Consider the following 24,608-nt stretch of genomic DNA (forward strand, 5'->3'; position numbering starts at 1 on the left):
GCTTTATGGTATCACAAATAGGTATTGAGGCTAATCCAGCCAAAATACAGGCTTTGATCGATATGGAAGCACCCAAGACTATTCGAGATGTGCAATGCTTGACGAGGAGAGTAGCCGCGTTGAACCGTTTCATCTCACAGTCGGGAGAAAAGTGCCTACCTTTTTTCAAAGCACTCAAAGATTTGAGGGGCAGTAAGGAGGCAAAATGGACTGAAGAGTGTCAGAAGGATTTCGAAGATCTGAAGGAAACACTGGGAAGACCACCGCTATTGTCCCGACCAGAAAAGGGAGAAATTTTGCAACTATATTTAGCAACATCCCCCTCAGCAATAAGCGTGGTACTTGTTCGGGAAAAAGATAAAAAGTAGTGGCCAATCTATTATGTCAGCCACGTATTACTCGACGCAGAGACATGGTACTCTCAGATCGAAAAGCAGGCTTTGGCTCTTATGATAGCGGCTAGAAAACTACGGCCATACTTTCAGGCTCATCCAATCGAGGTATTTACTACTTTTCCCCTTTGTAAAGTTCTTTGTAAACCTGATTTGTCTGGAAGAATGGTAGCCTGGTCAGTCAAGCTCAGAGAGTTCCAAGTAAGCTTTAAGCCTCGAACGGCAATTAAAGCCCAAGCATTGGCCGACTTCGTAGTACAGACTACTGCACCAGTCGAGGAGATTGCCGAACCCACTATTCCGACCATTTGGGAGGTATACGTGGATGGCTCGAGTAATAAGGAAGGAGCAGGGGCTGGAATTCTTTTGAAAAGTCCAGCAAGTTTTATTATTCGGTATGCATTAAGATTCGCATTCGAAGCAAGTAATAATGAAGCAAAGTATGAGGCTCTAATAGTTGGACTTCGATTGTCAAAATCATTGGTGATAGCGGAGGTAACTATTTTTAGTGACTCACAGCTTATTGTTAATCAAGTACAAGGGGAGTATAGTATTAAAGAACCCCGATTGCAAAAATATCAAGAGATTGTGCAAGCATTGCAGAAAGAATTTACGAATTTGAAAGTATGTTAGATCCCAAGAAAGAAAATACGATGGCAGATGAGCTATCAAGACTAGCTAATGCCAAGGAAAAGAATTTAGACCCTTCGGTCTATATAAAGGAAGTAACATTCCCAAGTTACCAAGAGGAGGAGGTATCATATATTGAAGCTGAACGATGCTAGATGGATCCGATCGTGGAATATCTGAGAGATGATAATTTGCTCGAAGATCCGAAAGAAGCAAGATTAATCAAGGTACGATTAGCACGTTTCATAATGCAGAATGGAAGGCTATACAGAAGATCCTATGCTGGACCCCTCTTGAGAAGCTTGGGTCCCGAAGGATCCGAATTAGCTTTAGCCGAGGTTCACGAAGGAATTTGTGGGGCTCATATGGGCGGTCGGGCCGTGGCACACAAAATTTTAAGGCTCAGTCTGTATTGGCCTAAGCTTCAACAAGCTGCTATGGAATATGTTCGTCGGTGTAGCAATTGTCAAATCCATGCTACGGTATCTAATAGCCCATCTGAAACCTTGACTTCGATTCTAGACCCCATCCCTTTTGCGATGTGGGGAATCGATATCATGGGAAAATTCACCAAGGCATCTGGTGGAAGAGAATATCTAATAGTAGCGATTGATTACTTCACCAAATGGGCCGAGGCTAGTGCTTTGGCAACCATCACTGAATGAAAGGTGGAGAAGTTCGTGCTCGAGTCTATCATTTATCGGTTTTGGATGCCAAAAATAATCGTAACCGATCATGGCACTCAATTCTATAATCCACAATTTAAACAATTTTGCAGTACTTATCTGATCGAGCATCGTATGTTGTCAGTGGCATACCCCCAAAGCAACGGCCAAGTGGAGGTTACAAACTGAACATTACTTGAGGGGATAAAGAAGAGACTCGAAGCTGATAAAGCCTTATGGGTCGAAGAATTGCACAACGTTCTGTGGGCCTATCGAACTACAGTTCGAACACCCACAGGAGAAACTCCTTTTAAACTGGCTTATGGATCTGAAGCATTGACACCTATTGAAGTAATGGCCGGAACACTACGGGAAAGAGAGTTCGAAGGAAAAGTGAACGAACAAGGACTGCTAGATAGCCTTGACTTATTAGATGAAGTTCGTGCAAAAGCAATAGCATGAACTCAACATTATCAACGAAGGATAGCGTCACATTACAATTCCCAAGTGAAGAGTCGTCGATACATAGCGGGAGACTTGGTATTAAGGAATACCTTAGCTTCAGACCCACGCCATCAGAGGAAATTGGACCCTTCATGGGAAGGCCCATATATGGTTATTAAACCAGTCGGTTCGGGAGCGTATAAGCTAAAGAAAATGACAACAAACAAAGAGCTCGATCATTCACGGCTAGGCACTTGAAGAAATATTATCCTTGAGGAGATTATCATTTTCATTCATGATGTAACAGTATTCAACTCAATCAATATAATTCTCAGTTTTCAACACACTATCTTTTGATTGGGGGCAACACAACACTCAAGATCAGGTCCAGCGACAAAATCAAAAGGCATCGGTTTAAAACCCGTGTGGGACCTTCTACAAGGCGTTGGTTTAAAACCTGAGTGAGCTCCTTCTCAAACTTATTGAATTTCTCCGGAAATCCTTAAGTAAAGGCGTCAGTTTAAAACCCGAGTGGGACCTTTTACAAGGCGTCGGTTTAAAACCCGAGTGAGTTCCTTCTCAAACTTATTGAATTTCTTTGGAAATCCTTAAGTAAAGGCATCGGTTTAAAATCTGTGTGAGGCCTTCTACAAGGCATCGGTTTAAAACCCGAGTGAGTCCTTCTCAAACTTATTGAATTTCTCTGGAAATCCTTAAGTAAAGGCATCGGTTTAAAACCCATGTGGGACCTTCTACAAGGCATTGGTTTAAAACCTGAGTGAGTTCCTTCTCAAACTTATTGAATTTCTTTGGAAATCCTTAAGTATAGGCATCGGTTTAAAACCTGTGTGGGACCTTCTACAAGGCGTCGGTTTAAAACCCGAGTGAGTCCTTCTCAAACTTATTGAATTTCTCTAGAAATCCTTAAGTAAAGGCATCGGTTTAAAACCCGTGTGAGACCTTCTACAAGGCATTGGTTTAAAACCCGAGTGAGTCCTTCTCAAACTTACTGAATTTCTACGGAAATCTCTAAGTAAAGGCATTGTTTTGAAACAACTAAGACCTACTGCAACAGAGACTCAAGTGACTGACAAAGTTCAAAGATGAAGTTAATTCTTTACTCTTTTAAATGACCAGAAGGGGCCAACCTTTACATCAAATATACATATGAGATAACAAGTGTTTGGATACAATCTTCGTTCGGTCAAGAAGGAAAATCATCCTCGGTGATCGTGAAGAACTCTAAAATAAGATCGAAGCAGCTTTGTCAGAAGCAACACAGAGTCAAGAAGAACAGACTCGGGAAAACATATGTTATCATTTGTTTCTCTCCCTCGAGAATTGCGAAGCATTTTGTAAACTCCAACTTACAAAATCCTCCGCAATTCCATACTCTTTATCTAGTTTTTCCTGAAGAAGCCTGGCCTTTGATCAAACCTGCATTCAAGGCAAGCTCTTCATAGCTAAATCGTTTAAGAGGAGACAAAGGAGGAGAATCATCAAGATGATGCATTATATCTGGATCTGGAGGTGGAAAGTCCATCACTTCCTTGGCCCAGGCAGGAAGAGGAAGTCCCAGCTTTGCAAACACTTTGGGATGACAATTGGCGCGGTGGGGAGTCGTGTTGAAATAAGGATTTCTCCTTAGTATCGATTCCCATACCTCGTTCTCACCGTCCCGATATGCCTGCAAGTTATAAGCATTCAGCATATCAACAAAAGTCTTACTCTGCAAATATTTGAAGATGCAAGCCCTGCGAACATCAGTCGGAAGGGACTTAGGCAAAAGGGTAACAGCTTGCCTTTGGGGCATTGATACAGCTCCAGACCCTTTCGCCCCTGCTGAAAGCTTTTCAAATTCCCGCTCCAGCTGTCGGATTTTCTCCCTGGCACCATCCAAATCCGAACGAAGACGCTCGTTCTTGGAATTCTTCACTCGGGCAATCTCCCAAGCATTGTTTCCAAAACGAGCAATCTCAACATCTTTGGCTCTGGATTCTTCCTGAAGCCTGGAAAGCTCATCACTCAGTATGCTGAGTCTAAAGGCTGCTTCCACTTGATTTTGGAAATTACCAGCAAGACTCCTGCAACAACTCAAAAGTTAGTCAATAGCAAAAGAAAAATCTTCAGAACGAAAGGTAATGAAGAGAATTTACATCACCAGTGTCACACCCCACCCGCCGGTCTCGGTTACCCGTCCGACAACCCGTGGGAGTGATCCGCCATAGGATCCACGGTTTTAGTCTATCAACAATATTAAATACAAATAAAGATAATCAAGAGCAACAAATGTTCAATAAATGAATTAAAGGAATTACAGGAGTCCAAATACTCCAATAACAATAATAAAGGAAAGAAATAATGAATAAACATGAATAAGAGTTCAGCGGAAGTAAACAAAAGAATTATATCAATTTCTTTCCAGTTTCCTTTTCTAAGTTTAAATAGTGTTTTTCATAAATCTCAAGATAGGGTGTCCTCTAGTTCTTCTCCATTTGCTAAGTGAACTGTCTAACCACCTTCCGTCTCGGACCATCAATAGGTGCGATAAGCGCACTCCATGCACCCGCAAGAGCTCCCGCACAGCCTTTCCCACTGACGGTGCCACATCCTCTTCATACGGGATGGTTCCTTCATAGGAAACCAGTCCATCTTCTTGTACAATTCCTTCTTCTGTGCAGCCTAATAAACATATACAAAACAAAGGTGTGAGTTCTAAAGAACTCAGTAAGAATTAATCACACATCCCATCAATTATCCAACAATGCCAAAATGCACAAATAATATGAATGAATGCAAAGTATGAATGATACTATGATTTCTAACTATACAGGTCTCTAATAGTTGACATGCTTTAAGATATACACCAGCCCTCCTCTGGGTACGTCGAGTCACTCTGATCCGGCAAGGACTGGTTACCTCTGTAGGGATCCTGGGAAAAAGGGAAAGTCCACACCTGGCTCTCAATTCCATGGCTGGGGTTAAGTCAACACTCTCTTACCACGACCATTGGTAATGAGTACTGGCGCATGTCGGGGTTTCTAATCCAATGCAAGGTCATATAGATTACATGTCTACATGAAGTCTAGATACATCCCCTATGGCACCAACCAACTCAGTTCAATATCCTTCGCAACCTAGGAGAGAGAATCCTCACGGACTGGCTACTGCTGTTGGACTCCACTCCTTAACCCTATGGTCATCTACATATTATTGGGGCGGATGCTCTCATGACTCCTCACGACACCCAGTCCGTTCCTTGGACGTCCATGAGCCCAACCCTAACATATGCAACCCTACCATTTATATGACTAACAGTGGACCAACGTCACATCACTGTCATCACGGGTCACTCGGTTTCAATCCCCCTACCGAAAGAGTAGTAGCATGTGAGGTACCTAGCCATGCAATTCTAGACTCTACCTAATAATGTCATAAAATAGTAATGACAGTGCTGGAGATATCAGCAGGCATGTGTCTCATTCCACAGCCTTCTGATATCCCTAGCTAAGATATCCCACAATAGATACCTCTTCCATCAGAACCATATACCAACTATCATCAATACATAACATTCATAATCAACACAGTATGTATGTAAATAAGACAAACAGTAGTAATATAACAAGATTTATATTTAAGACATGAATACAACAACATATATAAAGAAATACAATTTCTAATAGACACTAGATTAGCATATTTCAAGTCTATTCAAAAGATAGGATGAGTTGTCCTTACTTGCATATAAGTAAACTGTCCGTAAAAAGAGATCCGTTAAATATTACAAGACTTTCTTTTCAATCAGAGTATACCTAAACACAGTTACAATATTATATGAGTTAATTGAATCAAGGTGGATCAAAACCAAAAGTTATTTGGTCACTATTTACCAGCCGGTCGCTTGGGCCGGTCGCTTAAGTTGAGCGATCGCCACTAGTGACCGCCCCAAAAACAGAGAGTTTCAATCCGAAACTCAGGCTTCTGATCACTCGTTTTCAATCCGGATTTCGAGTAATCATGACCTAAGTCTCAAATCTAATACTCCCAAAGCCAAAGGGTGAAGGAAATCCTAGCAATTACCATCATTGTGTTACCCAAAACTCTCCCCTTGACTGGATTATCTTTCTCACGAAAGCAGGGTTTCGTTTACGGATAATTCATCTCAAATAGATTGGAGAGAGAATCACAATGATCAAAGAGGGTAACCACCATGAGGAGGGGATGGGTTAACACTAAAATAACAGACAAAGAGGCTAAGGAATAAAGGGGTTCATTACCTCACGTCAGAAAGCCAAAAAAAGGGAATTATTGATCTCCAAGTCACTGCCAACACTTCAGATCCACTTTCAAAACCTCCCCGCAGCCGTCTAACCTCCAAAATTAGCAACCACGAATAAAATATTCGTTACTTGGACGAGGGTTACCTTTTATAGAAGTCAAGGGGCAAAATAGGGCAAAATCCCTGAAAACAGACCAGGCGGTCGCTCCAGTCGGTCGCTTGGTTTGATCGACTGCCACTAGAAACCGCCCCCATGTAATTTGCCATACAAGGGTGCTTTTGCTAGGGGGTTGATATCCAAGTACAACCTAGCCCTAAAGAAGAGATGGGGGAGATCTTACCTTCATTCCAGACATCTCTGAACAACACTTGTCCTCCAGATTTCCAACTACCAAGCAAGGCAGGCTCTTTAGACAAAGGATCCAGATCCATGGGTTCAGGGTATGGATCATAGACTTCTATCTGGACACTCCACAAATTTACCCTACTAGACCTTCGGGTTCTCGGACCTGAAATACGGATCTTGGGTTAGAAATACGGGGGTTGTTACAACCAGGGATTTTATAAATTCCCTATCTGGGACCGTAGAGAAGGCTCTGCTCTCGACGGGCATTTGGACAGAAGTGCACCATTCTAGTGCCTTGTCAAAATCTCCTGCCACCAAGTCAGATCTATTCAGTGACCAGGAAGGTTGGAACACATCATCATTTAACCGATGGCGCTTCCTAGAAGCAGAATCCTCGGCCTCCTCGAAAACCTCCACAGTTGAAGGATTCGAGAAGGATGCCAAACAAGCACTAGAGTCAAGTTCGGAGGCCCGAACGATGATCGGAGGAGCCTCATCTTCCTTAGAAGACCAAACGGTCTTCATCATGGAAGAAGACTCCAGAGTAGCGCCAGCAGGGATTTCGATAGTGCGAACAGCGACGGAGGGAGCCACTTCCTCCTTGGAAGACCGAACGGTCTCTCTCAGCGAAGGAGATGTGGGAGAAGCATCAGTGGATGCTGTGGGAATCTGAACTGAAGATTCACCAACAGCAATCTCCCCGCGTTTAGAAGATTCACCAACAGCAATCACCTAAGAGGGAACAACCTTCGTCAGCACTGGAGCAGTCTTCTTGGAAGATTTCGCCCTAATATTATCCAAGTTAATTCTTGGAGGCACTACAAAGGAAAGGCAAGCATTGTCAGTACGAAAAATCAACTAAAAATATAGCAGAAAAGGGAAAACTCTAGATTTCTGAAGAACAGACGAAGCAAGGAATATCCAACAGGAAACTTCCGTAATGAGTAAACCCCAAGTATAACTACTGTGGAGATTACTCAGGGAGAAGAAGAAGTTCATGATAAAACTGAAGAACTGAATGACAGAGGAGAAAACTCACTTGTTCAGGTTCTGATCAAGATATTGTTGGAGGATAAGAGTACAGAGGCAGCAAAGGCAAAATACTACTTTCCAAGTTTAGCAGACAAGAATAACTTGCAGATAGCGAGGATAAAGATGAAGCACCCTTAAGGAACTTAAATAGCCATAGGGAGTGATGCGACGGTTGAAAGCCCAAGTTAATCAAGGGTTAGGATGGAAGAGACGCTTCGAATTCCAAAAAATGCAGGATCAATGGTCAGGAGATAACGGTGCTTCAAATTCAAAACTTGAAAGCTATCCTAAGTTTCCACGTGGAGCAGTGTTCACCTGATACGAGGATACTGCCAAATACCAACCGTCGCACCAGCATTAAATAAGAGAGTATTCCCAATTCCTTGGGAAGAACAACTTGTACGCAAATACGAGGAAATTTTTGGGCTTCGTCATAAAGGAGCAGTCGGGAGATAAAGTTGTCAAGTGTCATAAAGGATTCGGTAAGAACCAAATTAACACTCCCGAGCATGTTCCTTTGATTTCTTGAGCGCCATCTTCAATTAAGGTACAATTTCTCTACATAATAGCTTGTCTCTTTCCTAAAGCGTCATTTTTATGAAAGGGAACAAAGAAAATTCTTTGAGGAAGTATTATTAGAGCTTTTTGGCAATCATTGAAAGACTTCGAGAAGGAAGGAGGCAAATGTCTGTTTCATTATCAGTAGGCCGTGGGGGGCCAACCATACAAAAAAAAAAAAAAGAAGATAGCTTTCTATTGTTCTTTAAAATTCTCGGCCGAAGGATCTTTGTCTGAGGCAGACTTTGGAGGTTCAGGAAGAGGCGGCGAATCATCAAGAAACTTTTCGATATCTAGATCTGCTGGAATAGGGTCCTCTTCCTCCCAAACCCAGTCATGAAAAGGCAGCTCAAGCTTCTCAAAGATTTCCTTGTGGCATACGCTCCGGAAGGGAGTTATGTCAAAGGAAGGGTCAACTTCAAGAATATCTTCCAGACATCATTCTGCCCCTCTCGATAAGCTAGAAGGTTGAATGAAGTCATCAGATTGCTGAAGGGAACGCTGTCCAGGTACTTCCGAATGCAGTCCCTCCGAAGATCTTGTGAAACATGTTCAGGTTTGCTGGGAACTACCATCTTCTTCAGACGATTGTTCTGCATGGCTTGAAGCTCGAGGCTGTTAGTGCTTGCAGTAGCAAGATTTTTCTGATTCTTGGCTTCGTGTTTGGTAGTAGCAGCATGACTGATCGACAAGTCCAGATCATTTTTCAAAGAGTTGATGACCTGGTCATTCTCCTCTTTTGACTCTTCGGCTGCTTTCTTCAGCCGGTCCACCTCAGAATTGGCCTTCGCCAAATTCTCTTCACGAGTCTGCAACAAGGAGCCGCTACAACCAACTCGGCTCAAGGCCTCCATGTGTTGGTAGAAGCTCAACACGGCATTCCTAGGAAGGCAAGAGAATTATCAAAAATCCCAAGAGAGGTTACAAAGCAAGTAGCAAGAAACCAAGAAAATTAATACCTCGTGGAGAGACGAACGAGAGCATCGTCTTGCAAGGTTTCAAAGGCCTGTCGATCGGCAGGCATAAGGCCGAGAGAGCTCCACTCAGCAGCCTTCTCATGGTCCTGCGTGACTCGGTCTATCACTGCCAATGACCATTGAGGGACGAAGATCTCCTCAAAATCTTTATTCTTTTTGGATTTCTTCGGGGCAAAAGCATCGACTGAGTCATGCTTCCTTTTGGTTCGGATGGGAGAGGGGACTTCGACCTCTTCCACCATCAGTTTTTTCCCTCTCCCCGAAGCCTCAACCACTGGCTTCAAGTTTCTTATACCCTTATAAGAAGGGTCTGGAGGAGGCATAGAGGCCACCTATTCTGCAGTCAATGCTCGAGGAGACTGTTGCTTTGCAGTCACAACGGCCTTGGCAGCCTTCACCCAAAGGTTGTCTGGATTAATTCTTGAAGGCACTACAAAGAAGGACAAAAATCAGAAAATTGAAATAAGTTTGCAGTACATTCAAGAAAGCAAAACGTGATGGTTAGAAAGCTCACGTTGAGCCAGCCCCAAGTATTGAAGAATGGAGTTGTATTCCATCTCATATCCATGTATCTCTTGATACCATGGAATTGACTTGATCTTCCTGACAGCTGCTCTGTCTTCTTTGGATAGTTGAGGGACCTGGTTGCCCTCAAAGTATGAAGTGTATAGTTTCCAGATGGTTGGGAAGTTCAAATCTGATTGAGGCACTCGGTAGAAGAAATACCGCTTGCGCCACCGCTTATAGTTGGAAGGATAGGTTCCCCTGGAAAGAATGCTACCCGACCAATCAACCACAATTTTGTTGCGCTTGGAAAGAACAACCCAGCCAGGAGGATGGGAAAGAGAAAGAACATGAAAATGTACAAAAAGAGGAAGAGAAGGTGTGATGCCAAATTCAAAACACAAACCCAGAAAGCCGACGATGAGACGCCCAACTATTGGGAAGAAGCATGCCAGGACAAATCTCCCAGTGATTTAAAATGGCATAAAATAAGGAATTGAAGAAAGGAAAGCGAACTCCGAGCCCTAAGATGGTACTCAGAAGGAAAGTCGAAGCATTTGATGGCCGAAGGAAGGTTCTCCTTGGTAAAAGAGGAGGGAAAAGAGCCAGGTCCATTAGTGGACTTGATAGGTTGTTTGGACTGCCCAGAGGATTCGACAGTCACCTTTGGAGTTCTGGATGGTCCAGACTCAGGAAGCGCAGAAGGAGCCTTAACACTTTCTTCTGTTCTTTTCTGTTGGCTAACTTCTTCAAAGTCACGCCAAAGGGCAGTTAAGGTTTTCTGGTCACTATCTGATTGCTCGGGAAGGACAGAAGCAAATGCCTCATCACGAGAGTCGCCCTTACCGGCGCTAAGTTCAGGAGGAATTTCGGAAGAAACCCTACCACCTTCCATTACTGAAGAAGTCTGGTTGTGGTTTTTAACAAAAAAAGAAACCTGGAGATGAAAGTAAAGGTTGGAAAAGAGTCAGTAGACTTATTGAATCACTGAAGTAGAATGTTCGAGAGTGAGAAGATTGTTAGAGCGCGAAGAAGACGACGAGGTTTCAAAATTCCAGACATAGAGAATGAAACCTACGAAGACAACAAACCGCTTTTAAGCACTCGCACGAGTGATCGAGGACGTGTACGATCGAGATGGATTCAGCATTAACGATCGAGATTTGGAGACAGTTCGAAAGTTTGAACTCACGAATCAAAAACAAGGCATTCGAAACCGTCGTTTCGATTTCGTGAGTGATGATAGTTTTGGCTACAGTGGATGCGTGGCGTCATCCCCACAAAAAGTGAAAGTATTCACGATGCTTGAGGAGAAAGCAATACAGCCTCATTAAATGTGATACGACATTTAATGGGCTGAGGATTATGCAAAACTATTGTTCGACAGATTACCCAGTTCAAAACCAAGCCCTCGGGATCGCCCGAACGCTTGGTCTGGGGGGCTCGTGATATGGAGAAAATATAACCGAACCCGGTTCAACCTTGGTTTGACCCTCAACCCCAGTAGGGACAAAAAGAATCGACTCGCTTCCGAGTGGGCCGGATCCAAAAGGTAGCTTGCCAAGGAAGAACACTAACTCAGTCACAAGCACGCCCTAATCCGCTACGATTGGAATGGACTAATTGTCAAAGAGATGGATAGTAGCATTTGCGGCTAATGCCTATCGCTATTATATGGATAACTACCATATAACGATCGTATTATCAAAGGGGTCATCTACTAGTCCAACCTAATAGGGATCTATCACTCAACGGATCTATCCGTTAAGATCTGACGGCTATCCGGAGAAGGCTCAAATACATCCAATGAAGAAGATTCGAAGGTACACTCTATATAAGACATCACCTACCCACAAGGTAGAAGGACACATACAATCTGAATCGTATTCTCGTTATTCATTCCTTAGCTCTATACTCAAGCAGAGCCGTTTGTGATTAAGTTCATCAACTAACTTAGCCTTCGGAGGTGGATTCCCAATCCCAGCGGTCGGGCCACATCTGACGTTCGTTTTTGTAGGTCATCCATAGGAAATCTAAGGGCTGAGCAGATTTTGGACGCATCACCTTCAAAAATCAAGTTAGGGTTTTCACATGGCAACGATGTTCTAATAAACTCTATGATCAGTGTTGAATTGCACATAGCTCTAGCATACGTATCTTCAGATTTTCTAAGAATCTAACATCAAGATTATCAATTTCATGTATAATTCTTCCAATTAGAACATAGATCAAGGAATTCTAATCATACTTAGGAAGGAGAAGCTTGTTACCTTAAGAGACGAATTTGTAGCTCCTCTTTCTATTCTTTCTTCTCTCTCTCTTGTTCCTTACTCAATTTTTCTATCAATTTCTCTCTCCTCTTTCTCCTTTTTGCATTTTGTACCAATACTATTTTATTATTATTACTATTATTATTATTATTATTATTATTATTATTATTATTATTATTATTATTATTATTATTATCATTATTATTATTATTATTATTACTATTATTATTATTATTATTATTATTATTATTATTATTATTATTATTATTATTACGATATACTAGTAAGAACTGCATGTGCAAATGCACGTGACCATACATGTAGGGAAAGAAGGGAAATGTCTTGAAAGTCAACTTTTAGTTGTATTGTATCATCTTTACATTGGTACTTGGGTTTGCATATAGAGAGTCACATATTTACTTCACTTAATACTAACTTTAGTTGAGACGCATCCTTCTTAGTACCAAATTTGGAGCCTTAACCTAGCTGTTCCATTGAAGCAAAATGATCCAAGCAATAAAAACTTAAGTAAGCATTCAGAATCTGGAAGATGACAATACATATGAAACAATGAATTAGTGAAGTTTTAAAGAGAAGAAGTGAACCTCTATAGTGAAATTACAAGAACTTCCTTGCTAATGCCTTGCTCTAGGTAAAACTGTTTCTCTGGCGATTCCATCTTTGGTGACCTGTTAAAGAAACCCTCATCACCAAACAATCATTCAACTCATTATTCTCGAATCTGAGAGCATGGCAAAGATGAGAGTGGGGCTCACGTGGTGGGGAATGGATGGGGAATGGAAGATATGTGTTACTAAGCACACATTTGAATAAACCCATGATCATAAGTTTTTCACAATATTTCAAATAATTATTAAAATAATCTAAATTTCCAACCAAACATTAACCTACTAGAAAATTAATCAAAGATGAAAGTCATGCTAAACTAATGAGAATAAAACTATTCAAATTATATAGATGGATCGGAAAAAGAAAAAAAATGGTTGACCTCAAGAAAATGAGTCCTAAAATGCGATATGATCAACTCCCAATAATATAGAATGGTTAAGCAAGACCTTTATAATCAAAATGTGTGACTAACGGTTTCAAATATGAATTAAGTAAATAAACAATTGCAAGTCTTACAAATTATCACATGAACAAATAAAGCCTAAACGAAAACATTCGCTTAATGTTCAACACTAATAAAGATATCATCTATTGACATCGATCTAAAGTTAAAAATTAAGACAATAAATAAATCAGAGAGGATACAAAGAAGTAAAGAGATTTAATAGTCTAAAAAGGAAATGTGACTTACTCACTATAATTTAATTGGAAAATCCTAAATTAAATTGTTGGATGGAAATAACAGTTTCGTTTCTGTAACTCATAGGTACTATAGTTCTTCTGATCGTTGTTCTCTGTCCTCTTGGTAACATACTCAATGCTTTCTCTTTGGGTTCATGGCGCGCATAGAACACAACATTTTTCCTTGAATGCATATGATGAACAATGGAAACCGATAAATTTCTATGTAATAGATGAACGACAAATAAAATATAAGTAACAATACATAAGAAATAATGAATCAGTGAAGACCGAAAAAGAAGAAGTGAACCTGTGCACCAAAATCTTCAAGAATCCCATCATTGTTGTGCTCTAGGTAGAGCTACTTCTTTGGCAATCTATTGGAGAAACCATCATCTCTGGCAGGGGCGGACCTATGAAGGGGCCAAGGGGGGCCATGCCCCCCCCCCCGGATTTTTAAATTTTTTATATAAATTCCCTTAATTCCTTTGTTTTTTCCACTTTTTTCTCTTCCTATATGTGAAATGTCGCCATTTGCCCCCCACCCCCCCCCAATATTGAGAACAATTTTTAAAGGTAAAATAATGGGCACATATGTCATTCCTAATTAAAAACTAATTCCTCAATCCCTATTTATTCTCCCCACTATTCTCTCTTATCTTTTCTTCCTATTTATTCTCTTCTGTTTCTATAAACCTGGTTAAAGGAAATTTTTGAAAAAACATCTCATTAGGTATTCAAAAATCAAAATGTCATTCATAATTAGAAAGTAACTCTTCAATCCCTATTTATTCTCTTCTCTCTCCTCTCTCTCTCTCTCCTCTCTCTTCTCTCTCCTCTTTTCTTCTTATTTATTCTCTTCCTTTTCTTTCTTTCTATTTATTCTCTTCGCTTTCTATAAGCGTGGGTTAAGAAAATTTGGAAAAAAAAATCTACTCCACAATTAGGTACTCTTTCTCAATTTATTTATCGTTTCTCTTTTTTTTTTAATTCTTTTTGTTTGATTTTATATTCTAAGTTTCTATATTTCTTCTGCAATTTTTGTTATTTGATTTTGAATTGTGAATAAAATATCTATAGTTAGTAGGTAACTAATTGCCATTGGTTTGCATCTCTTACCTAAAAAAAATTTGGTTTACATCTCCTACCAAAGAAAGTATTGGCTTGCATCTAACTTTTTAGGGTTGAAGTCATGTGTATATATTTTTTCTATATTGTTGCTTTAATTTTACCTATATTTTGTCCGAAAAAAAAAATATCATCATCAATAATTTATCTTCTTTTTTTCAAATATGTGTGGGCCCCACAAAATATATGTGGGTCTATTCTTTAATATAATAAAATAATTTAGAGGTGAGACCTCAAATGAATCTTATAAGGGCCCACATAATATGTGTGACAAAAAAGCATTAGTGCTTCCCTAACGGGAAGGTTATCTGGCTTTCGTTCTTCAGCCCCACCCCCACAATATTTCATCCTGGGTCCGCCCCTGAATTCTCTGGTGGTGTATGGTTAGGGAACGAAAGAGATTTTTTTGTAAGTAAAAGCAAACAAAAGAAATGATACCTTAACAAAAATCATACCTGAAAAATAAATTCTTAATAAAAAAGAATATCATATTTTACCATTTTTTACTAAAATTGTATTGCCTTTTCAAAAAGTGTCCGATATTACAATATTTCATTATTTATTTTTCCAACTTTCTTTTCTAATTTTTACTTATAAAGCCAAATCCCCATTTATTTCTTTATAAAAACAGATTATCACCAAAAAAAATATTTAAAAAGTAAAGTTTGGAATGATTTTCTTCATCTTCCTTTTCTAAGTTGTGATCTATAATTCTTTGATATCCGCTGGAAAATTTTTCTTTTCTGATTTGAAAAAACTTTTAAAATGGGAAAATCCAGAATGATTTTCTTCAAAAGAAGAAAATGATGAAAAGACTAATACAAAAAATATGTCATTTAAATAAAAACCAAATGATACAACAGTCAAGAAAAAGATTTGCCACGAAAGAGGAGTACATGCTAAAATTTTCTTTTCTGATTTTAAAAAACTTTTAAAATGGGAAAGTTTGGAATGATTTTATTCAACTTCTTTTCCTAAGTTGTGATTTATAGTTTCCATAATCTTTTGGTTTCCTTTTCAAATTGGATTTTACCAAATTTTATAAATTCAAAATTGTTATAAAATAAAGATAATATATCAGAGACAAAGAAGAAAACTAGAACAAGATCAATCAGAAGTGATTCATTCAGTTGAGTGCATTACATATTTATAGTAGAAGGAGCATCTACTCTGATATGGAAATACAATATATGATTCTTGCACACAATAAGATATTCTTGATATAGAAAGATAGATTGCCGCCCAAGATAGAAAGTCTATGGAATGGAAATATTGACTGCCAACATTGTGTGTTGAGATCACTGTAATCTTCAATTAAGATGAGAATGTGAATCACCAAGATTGTATGCTGTGGTGGTTGAGATCTTCAATTGGAAGTATTGTCTATTGGGGGGTGATGGATATCCATAATCAATATTATTTATAACACTCCCCCTTGGATGTCCATCAATAGATAATGTACCTCGTTAAAACCTTACTAAGAAAAAACCCTGTGGGAAAAAATCTTAGTGAAGGAAAAAGAGTATACATGTCTAAATAATACGTATTGGTAGCTGCCTCATTAAAAACCTTATCAGGAAAACCCAGTGGGACAAAACCTTGGTTAAGGGAAAAAGAGTGCAGCACGTATTTTACTCCCCCTGATGATAACATCATTGAGTATCTTTAAGTACGTACATTCCAATATCATATACCAGCTTCTCAAGATTTGAAGTATGCAACTTCTCAGTAGATAAATCTGTCAAATTATCACTTGAACGAGTTTGTTGAACATCGATTTCACCATTTCATTGAAGACCATGAATGAAGAAGAATTTCAGTGAAATATGTATCGTTCCATCTCCTTTGATGTATCATCGCTTCAATTGAGCTATGCATACAGCAAAATCTTCATATAATATTGTTCAAACCCCTTTTTTTCTAGTAGAAGACTCATGCTTCCAGAATGTGTTGTATCATTGGTCTAAACCAAATATAAAATAGCTATCATTCACTTGTAAATAAATAGCCTGTTTGAGATATAGTTGTATATAGATCAGATAAAAATCTTGCATCTACATAACAAGTAAGTTGATGTCCACGTTCATAAAATAATATCATGTCAATAATTTCTCGAATATACTGAAATATATGATTTATAACATTTCAGTGTCTTCGTATTGAAAAAGAGATAAATCTTGCTAATACACTTATAGAAAATGTTATATCTGGTCTTATACTATTAGCAAAATATATTAATGCCCCAATTGCACTAAGTATGGTACTTTATGACCAAGAAATTTTCCACTATTTTCTTGGGGTCGAAATGAATCTTTCTTTATATTGAGCGATCTCACAACTATTGGGGTACTCAATGGATATATTTTATCTAGATAAAATCTCTTCAAAATATTCTCTATATAAGTTGATTGATAAACGAATATTTCATTCGTCAAATGCTCAATTTACAAGTCAAGACAAAACATTGTCTTTTCAAGATTTTTATTTCAACTTTCTTCAAATAATCTACTGCTTTTGAAAACTCTTCAAGAGTTTCGATGATATTTAAATCATCATCATATACACTTACTAAAATTAGATCCATATCCTTAATAAAGGCACAGTAATAAATTGGATCATTTTTATACTTTTCATTTAGTAAATATCCACTAAGGAGATTATATCATATATGTCATAATCATCTCTGAAGCCTTATTGAACAAACTTCCAAGGAATTTTTATGTGCTTCAGGCATTTTGAATCATTCAGGGATTTTTATATATATTTCACACTTGAGTGAGCTATAGGCTGTAATAATATCCATTAGACGCATGTCAAAATTTTCATATACTGCCAAATTATTTAAAGGTGATTGCATCCACCACAAAAGAACATGTTTCCATATAATCAATGCCAGACATCTGCAAAAATTCTTGTGCCATAATTCATGCTTTATATATCACGATTTCATTCATTTTCTCATTTCATTTTTCGCAGAAAACTCAATTGTACCCCACTGGCTTTATACCTTCAGATATTGGACTATAGGTCCAAAAACTTTATTTTTCAAGTGAACTCAATTATGCTTGAATTGCGTCTCTACATTTTGTCCAATCATTTCTTGATTTATATTCATCAACAAATTTATATTCAAGATCCTCGTCTTGTTGTATTATTTCAACAAAAACATTATATGCAAAAATTGTTGTCGACAACTTTATATTTTCGGTTCCATCTTTTTCTTGCAATGACATAACTAATCGAGATCCCTTCATTATTTTCAGGTACCTGAACCTCTTCTGGGGTTTTATAGAAAGTTATGTCTTCAGGATTTTCATAATCAATTGTCTCCATTTTATGACCATTTTGATCATTTGCTCCTTTCTTTTTCTAGGATTTTATCCTTGGAACCGATTGATCTTCCACGTTTTAAACGTGGTTTAATTTCATTTGCACTGATAGATTGTTCTGCTGGGACATCAATTCTAATTGGAGCATTTACAGCTGGAATATGAGATTTAGTAATTCCTAGCAGGTCAGCAAATCTGGCAGTTGATTTATAATATTTATTACATTATCCTTTGAACTTCAAGTTCACAGTGCTCAGTGCGAGGATCTAATGAGATAGTGATAATGCATACAATCAATCTCTTTTTCCAACTGTTTATTCCCTCTCCCTCATGTTGGAAAAACTAATTCATCAAAATAATACTCAGCAAGTATTGCATTAAATAAATCTCCTATCCTTAGCAATATATTGAATTATATAAGGAGATTTATATCCAACATAAATTCCCAACTTTATTTTGGGACTCATCTTTGTGCGCTGTGGTGGAGCAATTGGAACGTAAGCCGCACATCCAAAAATTTTAAGATGAGAAATATTTGGCTTCTGACCATAAGCCAATTGTAATATGGAGAATTTATGACAACCTTTTGGTCTGATGCATACAAATGATGCTTTGTTCTCATAACCAATGATTTAGCTATTAATTGGAGACATTTAATAAATAATTTTGCTAAACCATTTTGGATATAAACATAAACAACAGGCTATTCAACTGTGATCTCAGTTGTTATACAATAATCATAAAGCCTGAGATGTAAATTCACCAGCATTATCAAGAGAAACTGTATTTATCTTATAATCCATAAATTATGCTCTTAATCTCATTATTTGAGCAAACAATCTCGCAAACACCAAATTGCGAGTTCATAATGAACATACATGTGACCACTTTATAGATTCATCTACTAAAATTATATATTATCTGAATGGTCTACATGATGGGTGAATGGGCCCATATATTTCACCCTCTATACGTTTTAAAAACGTAAAATGTTCAATCTTAACTTTAGCTGGTGAATATTTAATAATAAATTTTTCTTGAGAACAAGCAATACAAGAAAATTCACTTAATTGAAGAATCTTCTGGTTCTTCAATGGATGACAATTGACTTTTCAATAGTTTTTCGCATCATACTTGATCCGGGATTGTCCAACCGGTCATGTCAAATAATAAAATTATTGGAATCAATGTTCATTTGATTTACCCAAGCATGTGTTTCAACCATGCAATATTTGTGTAGTACAAATTGGGAGAAATATCTAATACCTTTTGATATGGAGAGTTTATGATCTGACCGGGTTCATACCTGGTCCGACCCTCGACCCCGGTCGAGACGGAGAAAACCGAATCGCTCCCGAGCGAACCGGAGCCGGAAGATGGCTTGCTGAAGAAGAAAGATTATTCTGCCGCAAGCGTGCCCTAATCTTACTTATGGATTAGGGTAATCACCCTGATGACAGCAAACTCAAACTGACGGCTGCGGATAATCATCATCAAAGGGATAACTATCGCATAACCTAACGGTTATCTCAGGATTCCTCTACTAGCCCAAACTAGTAGAAGTCTATCGCTCAACGGATCTTATTGATAAGATCCAACGACTACCCGAAGAAGGCTCGAGTGCATCCAACGAAGGAGATTCGAAGGTACACTCTATATAAACCTCACTACCATACAAGGTGAGGGAGGGATCAATCGATCAAAAAGAATACTATCTGAGACTCGGGTTCGGATACATGCCGATAGATCCAAACTATCGGCGTCCCGCTATCTAGATCACCTTTCCCGTTTCTTCATTCATTAGCTTTGTGCTTCTAGCAGAGCCGTTTGTGATTAAGTTCATCAACCGACTTAGCCTTCGGAGGTGGACTCCCGACCCCAAAGATCGGGCCACATCCGATGCTTTCGTTTTGCAGGACATCACTTGGAGATCCAAGGGCTGAGCAGATTTTGGACGCATCATTTGGCGCCGTCTGTGGGAACGACTTGAAAAAGCCATGGTGACTAGATCGGCAGCCGCAGCAGCCACTGCACAACGCAATTCCGGTGTTCGGATACCGGGGTGAATAATCCAGATATTCCCCGGAAAGCCAAAATCCTATCGAGGTGGATAATGGCCAGGGAGGACGTAATCTTCCTCCCGATACAATCCAAGATCAATTGGATCAGGTAAAGATTCAACTCTTGGAGGTGAGCCAAGCACTCCGCGTGCTCACCAGGACGAGTGATTTTACCACAAGAACCCGATCAACACGATTCGTGGGAGACGTGCATTGCCACGTGATCAAATACCACGTGACCAAAGAATGGCTGAAGACCGGAATGTTGATCAGAATTTCCGTGAAGGAGACCGAGGACTTCGAAGGATTGATGATCAACCAAGGCGAGGCGATCGGTTCGACAGACCGCAAGAGAGTACAACCGATTCAAATACAAGGTTGGATACGGGGTAAGAACTCACTCACCCACCGTCGGAAGAACCGTTCGTGATGATCCAGCGATTCGTGACGAGAGAAACGTTCGTGAAGGACGGGCTGTTCGTGATGATCGAGTAGCACGTGATGATCGTGTTAATCGAGGTCGTGATCGTATTGCTGAAGATCACCCGACCCAGATTGGTCAAGAATTGGCCAACATCAATGAGAAGTTAGGGCAATTGGCTAAGGGAAGAATAACTGAGGATATTTACTCAGTCATTCGGAAGACTCCTTTTGCTGAGCCAATTGCGGGATATCGGTTTCCCCATAACTTCCGTTTGCCTACCTTCTCAACATTCGATGGCTCCGGAGATCCAACAGCTCACATCGGCTATTACCAACGAGACCATGGCAGTTTCGGGTAATTCCGATGAAATTTTATGCGGGGTTTTCGGTTCATCTCTAACCGGAGCGGCACAAAAGTGGTTTTCTAACCTCCCCTCGGGAAGGATCGTAAACTTTGACGAATTGGCGCGCCAATTCATAGGGCGATTCCGAGTGGGATACGAGGTCAAGAAAACGGAAGAAACCTTGTTTATCGTCAAACAAGGAAAGAACGAATCGATCGAGAGTTTTTGAAAAGATTCAACAAAGTGACGATGGAGATAGAAAACTTGGATGAACAGTAGCCGTAACCGCTCTATTCACGGGACTCACAAATCGGAAACTCCTGGGAGTTATTACTACGGGATATACCCACGACTTATGCTGAGTTGGTACAGAGATGCCAAAAGCGAGGCTGAAGTCATGGAGATTCTAGATGCGTGCCAAGGAGATAATAAAGTCTCCAATAAGGAACAAAAGGCTCCTAAGCAGAAGCAGAAGCCAAAGAAGAATGTTCACGATCGGGTTGGAAGATCCCAACCTTGGCGCCAAAGATCCCCCGGTAGAAGTGAGTACACTCCATTGAATGCTCCTCGGGCCGATATTTTGAATATCCTCAAAAGAAAAAATATTTTGAAGTGGCCGCCTAAAATTCTTTTGAAACCCGAGAGAGCGGCAGGATCGGGAAAAGTATTGCCGATTCCACAAGGACTATGGTCATTACATTAATGACGTCGTCATCCGAAGGCGGATATTGAGAGATTGATATCTCGGGGACATCTCTCCGTTTTGTTAGCAGGAGAAGGGAGGAGCCACGTGGGCCACGTGCGGCTGCCCCTAAAAGGAATCGTTCGGTTAGTTCAGAACGATCGAGGGAGGCCCCGAAGTCTAAAAAAGGCAAGGAGGTGATTGAAGCTGCTACTCGGTCACCGATTCTTACCATCTTCGGGGGTCCAGAGCCCGAATCATTCCGGAGTTTAAAAACCAAATCCAAATTTGTTGGAGCCGGAGAGGCGCGAGAGCGAAAGAAGCTGAATGGTGAAGATTCTATCACCTTTAGCGAAGAAGACGAAAGAGATGTTTGTTTACCTCATGATGATGCTATAGTCATCAAGGTAGAGATTGCACGGCGGGAAGTGCATAGAGTATTGATTGATACAGGGTCTGCAGCTGACCTAATTTCTTACGAAGTGTATAAAAAATTGAAGGTGGATCGGGACTTGATGAAACCTTCATCTACACACCTATATGGCTTTGCGGGGTCATCTGCAGAGCGGAAGGATCGGTTCAGTTGGATCTTTCCATTGAAAGTTTTCCTAAAGAAACAACTGTCCGAATCAATTTTTTGGTGGTTCGAGAACTACCAGCCTATAATATGATTCTCGGGCGACCATCTTTATCCAAGATAGGTGCTATTGTTTCGACAAAGCACTCGAAGATAAAATTCCCGACGATATGGGAATCGGTCAAGTTTCCTCCGACCGGAAGATCTCTCGGCGGTGTTATGTTGCCTATTTAAAAGACAAGGAGGGTTCGAGGAAGGTTACTGCCCTCCCCATAGAAGTTCGAGATGATCGGGAAGAGATAGAGATGCAAAGGCCCGAACCAGTGGAGAAAGCTGGAGCAAATCCAGCCGTGTACCGAGGATGAGAAAAAGATTACTTATGTCGGGTCTGAACAGTGGAAGAGTTTAAAGATGAGTTGAATTATTTCTTCAACGGAATAAGGATGTATTCGCATGGTCTGCTGAGGACATGCCGGGGATCGATCGGGCCATTGCAGAGCACAAACTCGGATAGACCCTAAGGCAAAACCAAGTGATACGAGAAAAGAAGAAATTTCTCTATTGAAAAGTATGAAGCCGTTTGGAACGAAGTTGAAAAACTTAAGAATTCTGGTTTCATAGAACCAATCGAGTGCCCAACTTGGTTGGCCAACGTGGTGATGGTGAAAAAGGCGAATGGGAAGTGGAGGATGTGTACGACTACATGGATCTAAACAAAGCTTGCCCAAAAGATTGCTACCCGTTGCCTCGGATTGACCTCTTGATAGATGCTATCACAGGATATGAAACTTTAAGTTTCATGGATGCCTACTCGGAGTATAATCGGATCCTTATGAATAAGGAGGATGAGAAGTATACGGCTTTCATGACTGATCGTGAAAGCTATTATTACAAGGTCATGCCTTTTGGCCTGAAGAATGCAGGAGCAACATATCGGAGGGCCGTCAACAAGATTTTCAAGGAGCTGATAGGAAAGAATGTTGAAGCATATGTTGACGACATGCTTGGTGAAAAGCTTTACAAAAGCAAATCACATTGCAGATTTGATCGAGGTTTTCTCGATGATCGAGGAAACATCAAATGAAGTTGAACCCCGAAAAATGTGCCTTTGGAGTCTCCTCGGGCAAATTCTTGGGTTTCATGGTATCACGAGAGGGGAATTGAGGCAAATCCTGCCAAAATACAAGCTCGATTGATATTGAGGCTCCCAAAACCGTTCGGGATGTACAATGTTTGACAGGGAGAGTTGTTGCCTTAAATCAATTTATCTCCAAGTCCGGAGAAAAATGTTTGCCTTTCTTCAAGGCACTTAAAGACCTGAAGGGCGTAAGGAAGCAAAGTGGACTGAAGAGTGCCGAAAAGCTTTCGAGGAATTAAAAGAAGCACTTGGAAAACCACCGATCCTGTCCGCACCGGAGAGAAGGGGGAAATATTACAGCTATATCTAGCGACATCCCTTTCGGCGGTCGGTGCGGTACTTGTTCGGGAGAAAGATAAGAAACAGTGGCCGATTTACTATGTAAGCCATGTGTTGCTAGATGCGGAGACGAGATATTCGCAGATTGAGAAGCAGGCTCGGCTCTCATGATGGCCGCCAGGAAGCTAAGGCCATATTTTTAGGCTCATCCAATTGAGGTATTTACAACTTTTCCTCTTAGTAAAGTTCTTAACAAACCCGATTTGTCCGGAAGGATGGTATCCTGGTCGGTTGAGCTAAGTGAGTTCCAAGTGAGTTTTAAGCCCGGAACCGCAATCAAGGCTCGGGCATTAGCCGACTTTGTAGTAGAAACTACTGCACCAATGGAACCCACCATTGAGGATCCCATTATACCAACCACTTGGGAGGTATATGTGGATGGTTCGAGTAATAAAGATGGAGCAAAGCGCTGGAATTCTATTAAAAAGTCCAGCAGGATTTATTATTCGATATGCTTTGAGATTCGCATTTGATGCAAGTAATAACGAAGCGGAATATGAGGCCACGATAGCGGGACTTCGGTTGTCAAAGGCATTAGCTATTGCAGATGTTACTATTTATAGTGACTCAGCTTATAGTCAACCAAGTCCAGGGGGAGTATGGCATTAAAGAACCACGCTTGCAAAAATATCGGGAGATAGTGCGGGCATTTCAGAACCAATTTCGGAATTTGAAGATATCTCAGATTTCGAGGAATGAAAATTCAGTGGCGGATGAGCTATCCCGACTAGCCAATGCCAAGGAAAAGAATCTAGACCCTTCGGTCTACATTGAAGAGGTAACTTTTCCAAGTTATCATGAGAAAGAAATTTCTTATATTAAAGCGAACGTTGCTTGGATGGATCCAATAATCGAATATCTAAGAGATGACAAGTTACCCGAGGATCCAAGTAGAGGCAAGGTTGATCAAGATTCGATCAGCTAGATTTGTCATTCGAGAATGGGAGACTATACAAAAGATCTTATGCTGGACCCCTTATGAGATGTATAGGCCCCGAAGGAGTAAAATCAGCTTTGGCTGAGGTTCATGAAGGAATTTGTGGCGCTCACATGGGTGGCGAGAGCCCCGGCCCACAAAATTCTAAGACTTGGGTTATATTGGCCTAAGATCCAAGAGGCTGCTATGGACTACGTTCGTCGATGGTAGTAACTGTCAAATTCATGCTACAAGATGTCG

Source organism: Hakea prostrata, chromosome 5 (genome assembly GCF_041222555.1).
Source record: "Hakea prostrata isolate BN-2017 chromosome 5, UWA_Hpros_2, whole genome shotgun sequence".
NCBI lineage: Eukaryota > Viridiplantae > Streptophyta > Magnoliopsida > Proteales > Proteaceae > Hakea > Hakea prostrata.